Consider the following 18,039-nt stretch of genomic DNA (forward strand, 5'->3'; position numbering starts at 1 on the left):
CAAGAGCACTTCCCCACTCTGAGGGAGAGCAGGACTGGCAGCTCTTGGTGCAGGAGGCAGGGGTGGGGGCACAATTCGTGTGACCCAAAGGCCACCGCTGCTCCAAGTGATGAAGGAGCAGTGCTCAGGGGCTGCACTGCCTGCAATGGGAACAAGGACTGAGCTCCCCAGGGACTTGGGTTCTCCAAGGGGGCTGCAGTGACCTTGCAGGGCTGTAGATCGGGAGATGCTCCATTTCTGAGTGCAGCACCTAAATAACTCCCTCTCCCACCCTCCCCCAAAAGCAAACCCTGCATCAGTTTAGCAGCTCCTCCGACTTGGTGCATCGCAAGACGCTTTTAAAATTGAAGGAGTAAGCATGATCACAGTGATCAAAGCAGTGGCAGGTGAAGGAGGGCATCAGGAGTCTTTGATTCAATTCCAGTCCCTGCCACAGACTCACTATATGGCTCTGACCAAGTCTCTTAATGTCTCCCCTTGATCCCAACAGGTAAAATAGTCTCAATACTATTTAGCTCCGTTATTCTTGATTTGTACTAAAAACACAGTCTAGAGAGCCCAATCAGGAACTAAGGCTACTAGTTTCCTTAATCTTCTTTCCAGAGTTACACTGTGCCAAGCGTTGTACACAGCACAGTCTGCTCTGAAAAACTAGCCATCTCCATCCATGCCTCACCCATCAATGCAGCGTGTATGTACTCAATTCATCTCCCAGGAGCAGGGTGTGCTCTAACAAGCATAAAATGCTTTGCCAGCCTGCCATATAAAGAGTTAAATAAATGCCAGTTGTATTTTTTGAAACCCGAATGGGTTAGAAGCCAATTTATTGTTACAATCAAACCAAATTTTTATGCCAGAAGGGGAGGACGTGATGGGAGAATGCTGTCAGAGGCAGAGAATAAATTAAATAGAAAAAGCAAAACCATAATAAGAGCAATAGTGGCAAAGCAGAGGAATGAAAGGGGAGGGCAACCCAGACAAGACAAAACTGAACTACCAGAAAACTGCATTAAAGCAACATCTAGGGCTGCAGCAAAGCTAAGAAAAGCCCAGGAAATGTAAGGCTCACGTGCAGACTCTGCTCTTTGGCAAGCCCCCATGCCTAGAGATTTACATCCCAGAGAGATCTGATGTCACCCCCAAGTACAGAAGGGTGAATAAAGAATGGAGTTTCCCATCTCGAGTCAGCTTCTCTCTCATCCTTGTGGCTGGAGACAGGGCTCGGGGGGAGCGGGGAGGAGGGCCATCTCTGCTCAGGTGGCTGGCTCTTGGGCTTTGCGCGCACGGGGGAATTTGTTGGTAACAAAAAGAGCAAAACAAAAAAGACAACCCATAAAACCCCTCAAACCCACAGTTGTTTTAATCCACTTCCCCCCCCCCCCAAAGCCCTCTAAATAAGCAGCTCATAAGTACTTATTTAGGAAAATTATTTAAAAGGCAAATTATCAGCCTGATGGACACTGGCTGCTGCTGTGGGAAAGAGTGGCCAGTCGAAGTGTTTTCCAAGCATACGGCCAGGCCACAGAGAAGCTAGAGACTGGCAGGGCCAGGAAATAAGTGTCCTCATATGTGAGACTGAGACAGAAATACCTACTTCCCCCCTGGTTTCACCAGGGGGGAAGAGGAACTAGACCCCACGCTGAATCCCAGCCCCTCGGAAGCCAACAAGAGGTTCTCAAGGGGAGAAGGATCGAGCTGAACATTTGCAAAGCACTTGGCAGATGAAAAGCATTATAGAAACACTAAGAATGATCATTTATCCGCAAGTCCCAGGTCCTTTAAAGGTGTTGATGGTACCTTTGGGAACCCAGAAGCTCAGACAGGGTATTCTGCATTTGCTGGTCCAATAAAAGGTGTCGCATTATCTCCCTCGTCAGCTTTGCCTTGAGGAATGACTCTGCTCCAAATGTTTCTCCAACCCACACATACAAACAGTTTGGGGGGGAGAGGGGAGACGTTTTATGATTGCATTACTGGGCTGAAACTCTGCAGTGGTTATTTCCTTGGGGCTACGGCAGAAACCTGTATTTACCATCCCATCAGAGCACAGCACCCACTGCAACAAAGCCCAGGGAAGCAGAAGGATGAGGAAGGGGAGCAAATAGGATGGGGGATATGAAAGTTACTGGTTAAAAAAAAACCTGATGCCCAAATAACAACACCTTCAATGCCATGGGCTTGGTTGCAGACCGGATCATCCCACAACAATTTAGTTTCATGGCATAGATCAAAACACCTGCAACACGTCACCTGCAAAGCAACAACCTGCCGAAATTCCCTTTTGCTTCCACACAGAGGTAGAGAAGGGTTTCTTTTCAATGGGATTGGCAAAGTTTACTCTTACATTTTAAACCTGCCTGCTGCTTCCCTCGAACGCTGAACCTCAGCTTGACATAGAGAGGGGGGGGAAAAAGAAAAGCTCTTGCAGGCATTTTGACCTTAGGGATGGAATAAAAAACCCCCTGCTACATATAAATATACATATCGAGAGAGAGGGAGAGAGAAGTATACATCATCTAGAAAAACCTCCAAACCTGAGAGAGTGAAAAATGTGTGGTGTCAGGGAGGGAAATAGAGTTGTTGATATATTTAAAGGATGGGAATTAACACACTACTCATGTGAGAAATACAGAGGAGAAGCATGACTGGGGGAGGAAAAAGAAGGGGAAAGGCGGGAGGAAGAGGGTGCCGTTACCCTAAGCCTGTCGCTGCATGGGAGGAGTGACAGGGATCAATGAAGCAGGGCAAACGGGAGGCGTCTAGACCAAGCCAAGAAGGGGCAGGAGCTGCGGCAGGATTGCAAAGCCCCCTCCAAAGCACAATATGCCCGTTTCCCTCCTGACCCCCACGGCTTGCCCCTCTCCTTACTTCCTCAACCCATTTTTCTCTCTATCCCCCTTTCCTTGCACATACGCTCCCCGCCAGCCCTCTGCCTCCTGAGACTCCAGATGGAAAATGAATTTGCAAAGCCCAGGCTCCCTTCACTCAAGCTGCTTTCTCCTTTCAACCTTGATGGGATCCTTTCCTTTCCTTTCCCCCTCTCTTCGCTCCTCTTGCAGCAACAGTTGGCGAGGGGAAGCGCGACCAGGCCCACGGCTCCCTGCCCCATGCCAGGAGGCCACGCGCACACATCGGTCGCCGGGCTCCGAAGCCTCCGACGTGCCCCTTGGCGGGGCCGGCCCGCGCACCCGCATCTCCCTCTCTCTCTGTGCATCAAAATAAGGCAGCTTAAAAAGGCCGGCGACGGATTAACGGAAAATAGAAGCAGCGCCTGCCACATGCCACGTTACGCAAGGCGCTGGCGGGGGCGCGAGGGGCCATGGTGTAGAAACCAAAAACAAACGACAACAAAGAAGATATTAAAAGAAAGAAAAAAAATCCCAAACCCCAGCCTGGCTTGGGCGCCCGAGGGTGGTAGGGGACGAGGGCAAGGGCCAGGGCAGCGGGGCCGGGTGCCCGGGGTCCCGGCCGCCCGCAGGACTCACCAGAGGGCGGCTCCTCCCGCCGGCTGCATCCCCCGCGGGCGGCTCGGGCCGGGCCGGACCGGGCAGGGCAGGGCAGGGCAGGGCAACGCTGGGCCACGCGCTCCGCTCCGCTCCGCTCCGAGCGCGGACTGCCCGCTCCCGGCTCCGGCTCCGGCTCCCTCCTTCCCCCGCCGGGCGGAGGCGGCGGAGAGGGCTGCGGTCCCCCGCCCCGCCCCGCCCGCCCGGCGCGTCCTTGCCGCGGGGCGCTGCAGCAGGTGTCCCCGCGGGGCCGCGCCGCGCCGCGCCGGGCTCCCCCCACCCCCGGCCTGGGGCCACCTTCCCCGCCTGCACAGCGAACGCCTCCAGCCCCAAGCACCCCCTGCTCCCCAACACCTCCCCGCGCCACAGGAGTCCAGCCCGAAGCCCTCCCAGGCCCTGCCTCAAAGGGCATCCAGCCCCAAAAGACCTCCCAGCCCAAAAGAGTCCAGCCCAAAAGACCTCCCAGCTCCTAAGGACAAGTAAGCCCCCAAAGGAGTGTAGTCCAAAGACATCCCAGCCCCAGAAGACATCCCTGCCCAAAAGGACATCCCTGCCTCAAAAAAACATTCAGCCCCAAAAGACCTCCCAGCCCCAGAGGAGTCCAGTCCAAAGACCTCCCAGCCCCAGAGGAGTCCAGTCCAAAGACCTCCCAGCCCCAGGAGACTTCTCAGCTCCAAAGGACATCCCTGCCTCAAAAAAAAAAAAAAAAAAAAAGTCCAGCCCCAAAAGACCTCCCAGCACCAAAAAACAGCTCGCAGCCCCAGAGGAGTCCAGCCCAGAAGATCTCCCATCCCCAGAAAACCTCCCAGCTTCTAAGGACTCATAAGCCCCTAAAGGGGCCAGGCCAGAGGACATCCCTGCCCCAAAGAAGCATCCGGCCCCTAAAGACCTCCCAGCCCCAAAGGAGTCCAGTCCAAAGACCTCCCAGCCTCAAAGGACATCCTAGTCCCTAAGGGGGGTCCCATCCAAAGACCTCCCAGTTCCAAAGAACGTCCCAGTCCCAAAGTGGGCCAGCCCCAAGAAAGCCCTCCCAGTCCTTAAGGGATCCAACCCACAGACCTCCAAGCTCCTGCCAGGGTTGAAAAACCCAGGAGAGTTCATACTTTGCAACCCCCTTCCCAGAGGGGTGGGCGCAGAGAGTGAACAGACAGGGACAGGAGTGGGGGAGGATGGAAGGAAATGGGAAAGGGAAGAAGCACAGAGCTGGACCCGAGCCTAGAGATGCCTGTCAAAGGCCCACGCTGGGATGTGGGAGCCCCAGCAAGAGGCGCACACAAGTCCCAGAGTCCAAACCCCCTGCCTGGAAATAGTCAAGAGGTTGACCCTATCCACCTTTCCCAGCTGGGGAAAGCCAGACCCAGGGAGGCTGCAGCCTGAGGGGGAGCAGGCACAGAGACCCTTCAAGGGTTACTTGCACCCTCACCTTAAGAATAAATGCAAGAGTCTTGCTTGTCTAGGCCCAGGGAGGACTGGGGGCCCTGCTAGCATAGTGCCAAGAAACAGCCAAGTTCCCAGCCGGCACTCAGTGTGGAAAGGAAGCAAAGTGGAGCAACTAAGGTGCTGGACTAGGACTGTGCAGATCAGGGCTTGTTCACTGATTTTACAACCTTGAGCTCATCCCACAGGGCCACATTTCCTAAAGAGCTCCCTCCATGCCAGGCCCTGAAGCTGCAAATGCAATCTGCTATGTGAGCCCGCTTGCGGCTGTAAGCCCCTGTGAAAACTCCACCTTGAATCCCTTACTGACCCACTGTTCTGCACCTGTAAAATGAAGGGGGTAGTTCTCCCTCGGCATGGTCTTCTCTATTTGAGTTGGAAACTCATTGCAAGTAAGCTTTACCTTTTATTTGTACAGCACCTTGCACTACAGGGCCTGTAGGCAGTACCCTATAAAATGCACCCAGCACCTTTCTGAGAGAGGAGACGAACAACAGGTTAAGAACTCAAGGCCACGAAAGAACGCTGTTTTAATATCAAACGTACAAGCATCTCCAACACACTTTATTTCAGGGTTGTTTTTTTAATAAAACCACTCAGCCAACTCTCTCTCTCGGATGCAAAGTCTATTACAAAAAAATTAAAAAAAATATATATCAAAACACTGTAACATGATCAGGTTCAGGATCTCAGCTGCTCTGGCACACACGCCTGCTCCCCATTTACATTTCTCACAGGCACGCACCAGTTCATAAAGACGGTACTCTATTCTCATTAAAACCCATAAGGAAAACATAGAGATCATCACTGAGTCTTGAAAGCGACACCTGGCATTTTGAAAGAGAAAGGGAGAGAGATTGCAGCTTACATAATGACCCTGACTCAGGCAGTTAACTATTCCTAGTCTAAACGACGCCCGGACACTGAGAACTGGAGCTGCCTTGTTCCCGAGGAAGTGTTGCCCTTTGCAACAGCCAGAGAAACAGCAACTAGCTCCGGTGACCCTTGAATGATTTCAGAACTTAACACTAGTTATCTTGCATTAGGCCACGAGGAGAAAACAGTTACTGGGGCATGTAAAGATGACAGCCAATCCAACCAATGCCCAGAGAAACAAACAGACTCGCTCCTTCCTTCTCCAGCACTGGAACTAAGTGCTATAGCGAACGGTGGGCTGTGTCACTGTTCAGAAAACCTAACAGGCAGGAACCAGGGGCAGTTTAGCAAAAGTCCAAAGCTGATATGTCTTGGCATCACTAACGCAGATCTTTGAGGATGCTGCAGCATGACAGCGTTGGTGAGACTGGGCCATAATGTAGAGCCAAATAACCCTAGAGGGAAACAAAACCAAAACAAAAAATCAAGAAAAAAAAAACACCACTTTATCCAAATTTACATTATTTCACTGTATTTAGTTGCACAGCCACAGCCACCTCCTGCTGACACTGGATTAATTCATGCTGCTGGGTGGTCGTCTTTGGGAGCCCTTTGCTTGCTTTCTTATTCTAGGAAAGGTTTTTTTGTTTTTTTTAAAGGAGCCAAAGCAAGTCAAAACCTGTGTCTCCCTCCACCCCCCGCCCCAATCTTTGCACACAAAATCATTTCTAGAAATAAAACACAGCTTCATATCTTCATTAAAATTAAAGAAGTTATGTTTTCTTCATTGGACTTAGCCAGCCTGTGGTGTTTGCAATCCAAATAGGATCCATGCTGGGGTCAATTCAAAGAATATAATCCACTGAAACTGCATATCCGGTGTACTGTACGTGCAGTGTATAGCAGCAGTTTACAACCTTTTCATACCAGAATCCCTTACTCCATCCCAGGACCCCTCCCCCCATCTAGCCACATCCCCCTTCCCATTTATCGTTATAGGATGTTTACACCCCCTTTATATTGGTTGGCAACCCCTGGTTTGAGATCTAGTGCATACAAGCAAAACTACACACTACATTAAAGATTTACATTTTAAAAAGGGAAAACAAAATCGGCAAAGTGCTGCTTGCAAAACAAAATGGGAAAATTGATATTGCTGATAATTTTGGAATCCTAGACTTCTGAATGATGAATTCCCCAACCGTAACATTGCATTAGTGGGAGTGCAACATTGCATTGCACTAGTGCATTTAACTGTTTATGCCTTAGAGATTAAATCCCAGTCTGTGCAGAACAACTTGAGGGAGAACAGGGCTCATGTGATCTCACAGAGCCAAATTTTCTTCTGGTGTCGACTGGCTGAAGAGCCGATTTCCACTAGCAAAGGATTTGGCCTGAAGTCTGATCCGCAGAGAGCGTTCACTGTCCAATCCAGTCCCAACGGGAAGAAGATAAGAGAACAAACCCCCTGTGACAGATGTTAGTCACATCAGCTAATGCCCAGCTGGAAGGCACTCGAGACCACAGTGATGAGAGCAGGATAAGAGCTACATAGAGCAGTACAAGACAGGCAGCAGAAAAACAGGGAGAAACAAAGCACTGCTAGAAAGCAAGTGCCCTCTAATTTTTCTAGCCAGGTCTTTCCCCTCACAGAGTGCATCCAGGAGTATCTGAGATAAAAGCTGAGATCAAAGTTTTGGCAAGAAAAAGGGGGAGAGAGTTTGCTAGCAGAGGCAGATTATCAAGCCTTGCCTGTGTGTCCCAAGGTTTAACACTGTGTTTAAAGACAATTAAGGGCTTTGTTACTAGCACTGGATGGGAACAAGGGGTGGAATGCAAAAAAAAACCCACTGTCGTAGGACACTGACTGATCCCAGGAGAGGGTGGGTTTAAAACAGAAGGGCTACCATTTACTGGGTCAAGCCATAGGTCCATCTGGCCCAGTGTCCCAAGTCACAGCAGGTGCTAAAGGGGAGAGTGAGCTGGGTAGGAAATACTCCGGTCACTTCTCACTTGCAGCCTCTGGCATTTCAGTTCCAGGACTTCAGGAAGGCCTTCGATACGGTATCCCACCCCATACTGGTGAACAAATTAAGAGGCTGTGATGTGGATGACTGCACAGTCCGGTGGGTGGCGAATTGGCTAGAGGGTCGCACCCAAAGAGTCGTGGTAGATGGGTCGGTCTCGACCTGGAAGGGTGTGGGCAGTGGGGTCCCGCAGGGTTCGGTCCTTGGACCGATACTCTTTAATGTCTTCATCAGCGACTTGGACGTGGGAGTGAAATGTACTCTGTCCAAGTTTGCAGATGACACAAAGCTATGGGGAGAAGTGGACACGCCGGAGGGCAGGGAACAGCTGCAGGCAGACCTGGATAGGCTGGACAAGTGGGCAGAAAACAACAGGATGCAGTTCAACAAGGAGAAATGCAAAGTGCTGCACCTAGGGAGGAAAAATGTCCAGCACACCTACAGCCTAGGAAATGACCTGCTGGGTGGCACGGAGGTGGAAAGGGATCTTGGAGTCCTAGTGGACTCCAAGTTGAACATGAGCCGGCAGTGTGACGAAGCCATCAGAAAAGCCAATGGCACTTTATCGTGCATCAGCAGATGCATGACGAATAGGTCCAAGGAGGTGATACTTCCCCTCTATAGGGCGTTGGTCAGACCGCAGTTGGAGTACTGCGTGCAATTCTGGGCGCCGCACTTCAAGAAGGATGCGGATAACCTGGAGAGGGTACAGCGAAGGGCAACTCGTATGGTCAAGGGCCTGCAGACCAAGCCCTATGAGGAGAGACTAGAGAAACTGGACCTTTTCAGCCTCCGCAAGAGAAGGTTGAGAGGCGACCTTGTGGCTGCCTATAAGTTCATCACGGGGGCACAGAAGGGAATTGGTGAGGATTTATTCACCAAGGCGCCCCCGGGGGTTACAAGAAACAATGGCCACAAGCTAGCAGAGAGCAGATTTAGACTGGACATTAGGAAGAACTTCTTCACAGTTCGAGTGGCCAAGGTCTGGGCTCCCAAGGGAGGTGGTGCTCTCCCCTACCCTGGGGGTCTTCAAGAGGAGGTTAGACGAGTATCTAGCTGGGGTCATTTAGACCCAGCACTCTTTCCTGCTTATGCAGGGGGTCGGACTTGATGATCTATTGAGGTCCCTTCCGACCCTAACATCTATGAATCTATGAACTTCCAATTCAGAGGCTGCACCCCTAACTCCCATGCTCAATAGCTACCAATGCCCCTTTCCTCCAAGAATTTGTCCAATCCCATTTTTTTTTTTTCTTCAATCTAGCTAAATATCAGCTCCTGCAATATCTGGTAGCAACAAGGTCCACACTTTATTGACGTGCTGTGTGAAAAAAACAAACAAACAAACAAACAAACAAACCAACCCAAAAAACTTCCTTTTGCTAGTTTTAAAATTTACTGCCTACTAGTTTTTGTTTTGTGACCCTTTAATTCTGGTATTGTGAAAGACAGCAAATAATCAATCCCTATTTATTTCCTCTTCACCATTTAGTGTTTTGTAAATCCTTATGTCTCCCCTCAGGCATTTCTTCTCCAAACTGAATATAGACCTAACCTGCTTAGTCTCTCCTCATATGGAGGGCCCTTCATACCACTAATCACTTTGTTGCCTGTCTCTGTACCTTCAAACAGCTTTAACAGCATTCTGAAATCAACATGAGGATCTTCCAACATGGCATTTTCTATATTAATAACGGCTCATTTTTGTATCAAAACCAACTTTGGTTTCAAAATGTAAATTTTATGTTGCTTTAAAAAAAAAAAAAAACACAAAGAAAAGAGGCCAAATTGACATTCAAAACAAAGACAAACAAAAAAAAACAAAATAAGAAAAATCTTTAAAAATCCATATGGATTGGCCCAATTTTCTAGAGTTTTAGTTAAAAAAAAAATTGAGAATGTGACTCTCCTGAATCAGGCCAGGAAGTTTCTGAGATGTCAGAGTTTTATGATGCAGGAAAATCATCTCCTTACAAGAGGGGCTGGGGATCAGAGCAGTCCTGATCTAACACTGAGGCTGAGAAGATGCCTGCTCCTTGAGCCTGTTGCTGTGGTGCACACAGCAGCAGCAGCAGGGACAGCAGGCGGAGGGGAGCTTGGAAGACATCATCATCATCGCTGATCCCCAGGACACCGAGCATTTTGGCATCCCTGTCTACAGTGGGAGGGAGCTTAAGCTTATGCAACCAATCGGAGACAAGTTCTTCTCTGGCTCTTGCTACTTTCTAAGCCACTGTGATGGAGGAAGCCGACAGATCGAGCTAAATCCCTCAGTTAATTTCAAAGGCAGCTTCTGGTTTCTAAGCCCAGAATGAGCAGCCGGGTCACATTTCCAAGCTGTCCTCCACAACTACATGGCCTAGACATAAGGGGGGCGTTCAGAAGACACAAGAACTCCTGCTCTAGATTTCATCACATGACTCCAGGAGCTGGTGCTTCAAGGGAAAATGCATTAGATAATCGCAAGGCTCTGGATCTGATTGCAAGAGTTGGCAGCCCCACTGATGGATGCTTTTTCTGCTCATCTCTCTTGAAGAGAAGAGTGTTACCAGGCAGCATATGCTAAAGGAGGCAAGGGCAAGGCACGGGGAAGAGCATCCCTTAATGGTTAATATGCAACAGTAAGGGGAGAGGAAGCATCTTCATCGCACAGCAATGTGCTAAAATGGTGAGAGCAAGCAGGGATGCAGAAGGAAAAACATGAACTACAGGCAGAGCCCATGGCAGTTATGAACAGCACCCGAGACTCCTGCCTCTCAATTCAATGCCCTCTTTACCAGGCCTGTTGCCCATTTACTCCTTACATCCAACTCTCACTAATCCCTGTAAGAGTTAGTCTCTCAAAAGAACAGGCAACTTCCTTGCAGTTTTGTTCCAAAGTAACCCTTTGGAGGCACGATATTTAGCACGGCAGCGTTTACAAGGCCAGGGAGGCTTCCTTCTCCTCCAAGGTCACCCATTTGCAGTCCTGGTGCCTGCCGAATACATAGCTCAAGTGGGTTTGCTGCTGCATTAATGCACTTGCGCGGCCAGAGCTCTCCGGTTACTCACCAAAACCACAAACATACGCTGCTGCTCTGCTCCCCAGGGAGGGCGAGTGCCATTAGCTGCACTGTGCAAATGGGGAAATGAAGGCTGCATTAGCCACGAGGACAACTCACCTCACACTGCAACATCCAACAACTTGGCACCTCCTGCCCTGGCAGGAGGCATCTCTCACCGCTGGCTTCCTCCGCCCATGCCTCCTGAATGCCAGAGAAAGAAGATAGGCTTTGGCTTTCATGCCTTGGCCCAGCTATTTCATCAGGCTTCTCTGCTGCCTGGTAAGTGGGAGGAGAATGACCTTCCTTGAACCTCCATTAAAAGTGCAGGTGGAGAACAGAGATCTTGGAGGCAGATGTGAGAGGTTAGAGACAGACGGACACCATCCTCTCACTTGGTCCCAGGCCAGTCTCTGGGCCCAAACACTGCTCAGGTTCTCCTAGTCGAACCTGGTATCTGCAAGTCCCCAGACAAAAAGGCCTGCAGGAGTTAGGGGGTAACATGGAAACGACCTGTAATCTTCTGCTTGCAGAGGGATCAGAGCTGGCCACCACAGACCAGTCAGTGCACCCATATATAGTTGCACCCATTCAGAGCATCTCCCAGCATCCCTCTGCAGCACAAGTCAGAGATAATGCAGTGGTGGTATTGACTTCTTCATAGGTGAATCCCCTTCCTTCACTGGGGCCCTAGGCACTGGAAAATTGAAACAAGCCCTTTGTGAGTGACTGGTCCCCATCATGGCAGGCACATGGAGAGCATCTCACTACCAAACACATCTGATTTGGATGGTTCAGTGTAAGGACAGTAGAGGATAAAACAAGAGGACCTCTCTGATCTCATCCGAATGCTATTACCTTTCTGCACAATCTCGTTATTCAGGAGACTCCGAAAGCAGCTGACGAATAGAACAGAACCTGCTCTGACAGGCACTGATGTGCAAGCCACTTTGGGTATGGAAAACAGCAACTGATGAACAGGACCAGAGACAACAAGAACATTTTGTTCACCTGAGAAAATACAAGGGGAGCTGTAGACAGGGCAAATGCAAACAGCAGCATTTAAATTTGGCCAGGACACCTAGGTTAATGCTCACACACTCGAAGAAAAGTGCCCAGGGATTGTTTTCTTCTCTCCCCCACCCAACATTACAGCATTTATTTTGCATCTTATTACACACAGTCTCCAGCAGCAGAGCAGCTGCTAACCCCAAGGTAGGTCCGTCATCCCACACCACTTCCACCATCTCCTGGGGCTCTCAGAGACCTGGCATCTAAACAAGCCAGCCCCCATTCAGCTAATGAAATCCGATTAAATTCAGCCATGCTGTGTTAGACTAGGAGCCACACACAGCACCTCTCCCTTGGGAAGAAGTTAGGTTCCCTGCCATACACAACAAGCCAGGCACTGACTTTATAAAAAGAATTCATAGTTACAGGTTATTTGCAGGTAAGTGTCAGGCCCCAGCAAATCTTTATATAAAAAAAAAAAAAGAAATATAGCAGGACACTTTTCAGAGGCGTTGTTATAGGAGATCCTTCAAACACTGCCTGAGGCAGGGAACCTTTAAGTAGGAAGGTTACAGGGGTTCACTTCACTTTTCTTAATCATTCACTTTGATCAGAGCACAAATCACACCGCTTTCATTCTTGTAGAGAGCACGTGTGGCCAGGCTCTGAACTGCAGGACACAAGTCTAGTCTCAGGCCAGGAAGTGCGAATCCAAACCTCTTTGCCAACCTCACCAGAGCTGCTCTGTGCACAGGAAAGAGGGGAAACACAGATCAGAAGCTGGGCCCTGGATTTTTCTGCTCATCCTGCCACTTCTCTATGGTCTGAAAGCAGAGGTGCAGAGTCCAAATTTCAGTCTTAACCCCTGTAAATCCAGCGAACATCCAGCAAAAATCAGTACCCAAGATGTATACCCCAAGATTGAAAGCTGGCCTGTTACTACCCTCCGCATCAAAAACACAAGATTAGGAAGTGAGCTTTTTTTTAAGCCAAGCTTACCATTTCCTGCTTGCATGCTTGGTTACTTCATTCAGCATGGGCAGCAAAACTAAACGGTTTAACTTCACATTGGCACTTTGTTGTAGCCTCTGTGCAGCGCAATCAGCAGGGCCTTGTTTAAGAAAAGCCTGACTTGTTTGGGTCATGCTAAAATCCACAGCAATATTTCAAAGCAGTAGATAAAACATTCACCAGACAGAACCCAGGTATTTGAGCTAAGCTCCCTGCCCCATGCCCCTTTGCTCCTGTCTCACCAGCCATGAAACCCCTAGACAGTTGCTACTACAGCAGCTCAGCCTCACGCTGCCAGCTCTTAATCAATGCTGCCAAGAGCCAGCTTGAGCCATAATAGAGACAGAGGGCAGCCCATCAAACCCCTTCCCTTCGGCTCTGCCTTTGCTGGCTAGCACAGCCAGATGTGCTGCAGTGATTCTTTCGTCCTACCCTGGCACCCGAGACAGGCTCAGAAGGATCAGGCTCCCGAGCCACCCGTTCCAAGCCACATCTGTGGCCTAGTGACAGTTAAGCAGACTGGGTGAAATCCTGGCCCCTACAATGTCTATGGGAATACTGCCATTGACTTCAGTGGGAGCAAAATACCACCCCCCACAGCCAGCCATTCCAAAAAGAGAAACACCCCCGTCTCCATCAAACCCCAGCAAAGGAGCAACAGGAGCAGGTGTTGCTGATGCCCATTAAAGACAGGACAATCTATGCAAAGAAGGGCCAGTGCTTATATAGCCTGCCTCATTAACAGCTCCTGGAAGCCCCACCTTGCCCAAGCTCGGCCCTGAGCAAAGCAAACAGATCTGGTGTGGCAAATCTCAAACAGGCAGAGCAGGGAAGGAGTGGCAACTGCTGCTAGCAACAGAAGCAGGAGAGCAGAGGGAAGATGAGCAGGTAAATGGGAATGTAGTCTACAGCTAACATACCAGAAAGGCAAGCTAGACAGGACAAGACAGTGTCTACCAGTGCCATCGCGTGGTACAGTGGTCCTGGCTCAGGCAGGACCGAGTGCTAGAGCAGCGCTCTCATTACTGCACACGCTGGAAATGTATTTTAAGTGATGCTAATTAAAAGCAGCTACTGGGGAAAACAAACAGGGATCACCTGATCCACCCGCAGATAACAAATCGGTCCCACGGTGCGCTGCAGTCACTCGGTCGCCTCCAGGACCACGGGGAAGGAGATCACTAAAACAAATACCCCTCTAATCCCCATGGAAATTTCCCAGGAGAGGAAGAAGTCACTGGTTATGCAGGAAAAATAAGCTAGCCAACCTGAACAACTTCATTCGATGCTTTTCATCACATCCCTAAATAGCTCCTCAAAGCAGCTGCTGCAATTTTACATCTTATTCTAGTCTATTCCCCTTTCAGCCCTAGGAAATCTGTTCACGAGGTACTGTTATGCTAAAGTAATTAACACGTGTACAAAAAAAAAGTCCCTCGCAATTGATTGAGGGACCTGGAGCTACAGAGCACTCCTGCCTCTAGCTCGGAGACACTGGTGCATCCTCCTCCTCTCCCTCGCTCCGGGGAGAAAAGGCATTAAATAAGGAGCCCCAAGTACTGCTAACACTGTCAGAGCAGAACAGATGAAGAGCTTCAGGTTCAGCGCCATGCAGAGGAGCTGAGGCACTCAGCCTTGAGAGATGCCTACAAGTAGGTACGTATCTAAAGAGAGATAGGGCTTCACCTCAGAGGACTGGCTTTCAATATGATCCCAGCAACAGAGACAGCATTTCTGCAGCGGAAGCTTTAGGTTGATTTTTTCTGCCGATCCTGGTGATATCAATGTCTCAACAAGCAGCATGGGGACTGGATGCTTTTCCTCTGCTGCTCCTCAGCCAACTAAATAGAAGCAAAGGGTGTTAGCTTATATCTCATAGCATAGAAGACATTGAGGGTTAGCGGCCCCTGATCATTTCTTGACTCGCACAAACCTAGCCCCACTTAAGGCCACAGAAGTTTCCCCATAGGACGCTAGGCTCTCACCCTCGGAGCCCAGGGTAACGCTTGTGGTGGCAGTAGTTACCCCCAGCTCTGTAAGCACTCATGTCAGCATCACTTCTACTAATACATGTCTGTGCAGCCCTTATAGGAGAGGGGGCTGCATCTCAGGACTTGCACCATAAGGGTACAAAGGGAAAGCGGGATCTGAATTCCACACCTCCCCTCCCAAATTTGCAGATGGATTTGGCTTTCGAGTCCATCCATGTTACATCTGTTCAGTGGTTCTCAGCCTTTCTAGACCAGGGCACCCTTGGAAAACTCCAGGTCTTGGGTTGTCACTCTGTTTTCCTGCTGTGAAAAAACTAGAGCAGTTCTCCTGTTGCAAACTCAGAAAGACCTCAGCAGGTCAGAGTATTTTTAACGCTACAGGTGACTGAATTAAAATCTCTGGGGTTAACTTCATGAATCATGTTTGCACATCCAACAGTGTTAACATTGCAGGGCACCCGTGGAAGGATCTCAAGGCACCCCAGAGTCTTGTGACACCCTAGTCGAGAATTGCTGATCTTGGTTTAAGGGGCCAAATTGCAATGGGGTTTTGAGGAGGAGTCTGTGTTAGGGTTATGCTAGGCATCAGACCTTCCCACTCCGTTTCCCAAGGCTCCTCCAGATGCAAGCAGACAGTTCTAGCTTTTCAGCTCAAAAAACAAAAACAACAAAAAAAAAAACCCCAAGAGTTGTTCACGCAGTGTCCAATGTTTTCAGAGAGTTGAACTGCTAAAGTCAGCAGTCTCCAGAGCCATCTGTTCCCAGAATGAAGAGCCATTAAAGCCAGAATCACAGCGGCTCGGAGGACGAATGCCACGCTCGGTGATTCATACACATAAACGTCGGGAAACTTTGAAAGTGGGGCCTCAGCATGGCAATTTGAGAAATTCATCTAAATTCATTTTTACGATTTCATTAAACAAATAGCTTTTAAACAATGCCTCCCCTGGTCTCGCTAACTCGCTTTTAAATCATGACACTCCTTTTCCCTGCTGGAATGTAAATGCAACTCAGGACCTTTCCCTTCCCCTGTAATGGATATTAAATAACCAGGTTTCAAGGCAGCATTGCCCTCAGGTGGTTCAGTCACTTTGAATGTGTGGTTTTTTTTGTTGTTTTTTTTTTGACGGACTGATTTCAATGAATTGTGCATTAAGCAAGCAGATCAAAGACCACCTCTGTTGCTCATGCGCTGAACGTGTTTATATACATAATGGTGGAGAAGTGGAAGACGTGCATAACAAGAGACCTTCGCGTTTTGCTGTGGACAAGCCACAACCTTTGCATGGCAAGAGACAATGGGGCCAGGAGCTGCTGGGAACAGAGCAGGGGTCTTTCAGACCTTGCTGACTTATCAAATTGTTTTCTGGGCTGCTGGACACTCTCCAACTGAAGAATTTATTCCTATTATTAGGGACAGCATGGTGTCCTGAAGATGCTGCCTCTAAAGTGAGGCACAAAGACTAATGGAGGAATGTCACCGTCTCTTCCAAGATGCTACTGAACAGTCAAAATGTAACACTTGTCAAAGGCGGCTGTTACAAATGGGAAATGTGAGGCACGGCCAGGCTAATGGACTTGTCCAGTTTATAGAAGAATGGGTCCCGTTCCCCTGAACTGCTCCAGCCAATTTTCTCCCTGTACTATAAAGAAACAGATTCATCTCTTCTACCCCCAAAATCCCAACAGAGTCAGGAGAACAACCTACAACACTGCGTTGCTTAGGGGTGTGCTGAACTGGATAACCCCTTGGACATGACCATTTCTTAGCCAGTTTCCAGAGGGTGGTTCAGTCCATGCTGCAACAGGGTGTGTTGCAGCTGGGAGAAAGGACTTGGCTTTCAAAGCCTAAATAGCCCTATGAGAATCAAGGCCATTCCTCACCAGATGCTCATCTCATATCGGCCTCAACCGCTTTTTACCGTTTCATTAAGGCTAATTTGTGACATAATTCATCAACGCAGACAAATCTAATGTAAAGAGCTTAATTGAAGGCAGCCCTCGGGTCTTCTACCAGAAGCACAAGGAAAAAGGCAGCAGCATCGCCCTGGGCTTGCTGGCTCATTATCTGTTCCATGTAACCGTGTTACGAGAAAACTAGTTCCTTGCATTTGTAGCAGCTCCCACTACCCTCCAGGCCACTTTGGATGGAGGAAATAAGGCACCAGGGCAAAAGTTCTAGCACTGTTCATCCCTTTTCAATTGCTGGGCACACACTTTAGGCCCAGCAGCGAAATTGCTGACTGCTTACATGTCTGGGAATAGCAGTGTGTGGAAGGGGGATACGCAAAAAAATAAAGCAACTGCAAGGCTAACTCTAGCCAAAGCAAATAAAATGACCAGTGCTCCTAGAATACATATTAGTAGCATTCAAGTCAGTCACACCTGCTGGCCCTCAGGTGTTTAAGTGAGGGATGGATAGGGATAAGGAGGAGGATGACAGGTTTGGAGCCTTGCCTTTCAGCTTACAAGCATTCAAATACCAAGGACCACAGGGATCTGGAGACGGTGTTTTAATGTAGTTAGTACTCATGAATTCAAAAGGTTTCCTACAGGGATTCTCAGGGAATGAGTTTGGTCCGAGACAGTTCCTGTTGTGTAGGGGGATGGAAAGAGGAGAGAGTAAGGAACCAGATCATTCTGCTTCCCTGCAGGTGAACTCGCTTTGAAGCGCAGCACTGATCTTTGAGCAACTGGAAGTAGAAAGGCTGGGGATTGCAAACAGAAGCAGTTAGGGCTTTGATTCAGAGGCAGAGGAAGACCTTTTAATCAGCTGTGGCAGACTGGCTATCTAGTGCAGCTGGGGAGCAGGGGTTCAGTAGAAACCAAGTACAGATGAAGCCATCTAATGAGCCACCGACTCTCAGACCAGCCCCCCCCACTCCACCCCAGCTACAGGCTGTCACTCAGCCCCAAGAGGTTCACATCACCTCCAAGCATTTCAGCAGTTCCTGGCATCACAGCACCATCTAATGGCCAGAGCATATGTGGGACAGTGGAACATGGCGGGGACCTCTGGCTCCTTAGTCCCCAAGCACGGCAGTGAAGGGGAGTGCAGAGAAAGAAAGTCAGCAATCTCTCTGGAGAAGATCTAACCAATCAGGGACACCAGATGTGCAGGCATTTAAGTAAGGGGTAGTTC

At 49.2% G+C, this 18,039-nt stretch overlaps 1 protein-coding gene and 1 long non-coding RNA gene across 2 annotated transcripts in view; both read right to left on the minus strand.

The window, feature by feature from the left end:
• GRIN2C (glutamate ionotropic receptor NMDA type subunit 2C) overlaps positions 1 to 3,641 on the minus strand; it is a 48,747-nt gene extending 45,106 nt beyond the window's left edge. Inside the window, exon 1 of the mRNA XM_014601787.3 lies at positions 3,486 to 3,641. The gene's annotated coding sequence lies outside the window, so the exon portion shown is untranslated. The remainder of the gene's footprint in view (positions 1 to 3,485) is intronic.
• A 1,812-nt stretch (positions 3,642 to 5,453) lies between these two features.
• LOC106739423 (uncharacterized) lies at positions 5,454 to 14,583 on the minus strand. Its single transcript, XR_002092445.1, has 2 exons — positions 11,743 to 14,583; positions 5,454 to 6,271 (listed from the first exon to the last, which is right to left on the minus strand). It is a non-coding gene; the product is annotated as an uncharacterized LOC106739423 (long non-coding RNA).
• Between the last annotated feature and the right edge of the window lie 3,456 nt (positions 14,584 to 18,039).

Source organism: Alligator mississippiensis, chromosome 8, assembly GCF_030867095.1.
Source record: "Alligator mississippiensis isolate rAllMis1 chromosome 8, rAllMis1, whole genome shotgun sequence".
Lineage (NCBI taxonomy): Eukaryota > Metazoa > Chordata > Crocodylia > Alligatoridae > Alligator > Alligator mississippiensis.